The sequence below is a fragment of the Echinococcus granulosus genome (genome assembly GCF_000524195.1).
Source record: "Echinococcus granulosus chromosome Unknown EG_S00332, whole genome shotgun sequence".
Taxonomy (NCBI): Eukaryota; Metazoa; Platyhelminthes; class Cestoda; order Cyclophyllidea; family Taeniidae; genus Echinococcus; species Echinococcus granulosus.
Window position 1 is genome coordinate 4,439 of NW_020170712.1, and position 1,665 is coordinate 6,103.

Below are 1,665 nucleotides of genomic sequence, written 5' to 3' on the forward strand. Positions count from 1 at the left end.
GGTGGTTACTCATGCTGCAAGTAGCAGCATTCAGCGATCGGTAGCATCCGCCTCCACTGTTTATGTCAGAGTGCTGACGGAGCATCAGTAGAAGCAGCTGTTCCATTTCGTCTCCACTTTGGATCATTAGGGCAATCCACGCCAACCTTAAGCAGCTGCAGCCCCTTCTACTCTTTCTTCCACCCAGCAGTAATCCAACGGTGAGTGGAGAGGAGGTTAGGAGAGGGGATTATCTGGAATGGGATGAAACGGAGTGGGTGCCTACAGCTTGCTAAGCTCTCTACTAGCAGAGTATTTGGACAACACCAGTTGATGCCATACGAAACTGACAAAATTACTAGTGGGAGCGCTAGTGAGATGCAAGCATCGCTCGGTCAATGAAGTGATGGTTTCATGGTCACGCAACACGCAACTGCTCTAAGACACATGTGCCCAATATCCTTGTGAGACTAGACCAGAGGAGACGAAATGAGGCGAGTCGAGACATGACTGAATTACCATCCGTAGTAATCGGTAGGACACAATTGATGGTTTGTGGGAAAGAATGCACGCACAGGTCGAATAGTCATGCTGGCCGTAAAGATGGGCAGCGCCATCTAGATGAGACATCGCAATCAACAGGGGGTACGAAACGAAGCACTGAGGAACGTTGGGCCTAACGAAGTACTCAACCAATAGACACACTGCCTAACACCTTCCAGACACCACCTCTACCTGTTAAACTCCACCTGCTATGCAGAACACTACAGAGCAAGCGATCCCAGTTGCCCAATCTTCCAAACCAGGACGAAGTAAACATCTGTCTGAACTGCTTTGTGGCACCTTCTATTTTGGCAACTTACATGTTATTGATGTTAAAAATACACTCCTTGAGTAAATGGGAGCACCTTGTCACATGGTCAACAAAGTGGCGATGATATTTTATAGCATGCAAACCTACCTACATACATACATAGAACAGGGCTTCTTTCTGTCAGGAATCCTTCCTGTGATTAGCAAGGTTAGTCCAGAAGTGTTTGGCTAGTAGAAGTATCAATGGGAATGTATAAAAGGAGTAGAGATCTGTGTCAAAAGAGTCTCTCCACATTTCAGGAGTAGTGGTAGTGTCGTCTGATGCAATGTGGATGCCCTCCTCTATCCGTGTTGGTGAATGATTCCTTGTAGACTCAACGACGCTGGAGACGACACTTATGACTATCACCACTGTTTTATCTACCCATGAATGTTTAATTAACGTAATCTTGTGAGTCAGCAATTCCTTGGTCCTTATATTCCATAAGCAAACAATTTCTCATAGCAGCTGTGTTGAGTGATGAGTTGCGTATCCTTATGAAAGAGTGAAACTGCACAGTTGATATCCGTGTTGCGTGGTATTACCTCCCAAACATGTGATGGGTCTTTCAGTATGAAATTCAGAACAACGACTGACTAAATGCCAATTTGATAATGAGGTCTTGTCCAGGCATCATCGGGTGTTGTATGGAAGGCAACTGAAATGTCTCAGTCTAGGTCGCAGCGGACACAATGGCACGTCACTTGGGCCAATCAAATGTCGTGGATAACGGAGGTGGCGCTGGAAGCATGGCCGACCACGGGAGTGCTTATTGTGTGAGGCCAGCTACCTCCTCGACAATGACAGGGATATGGGTATGGGGTTGCGCATTC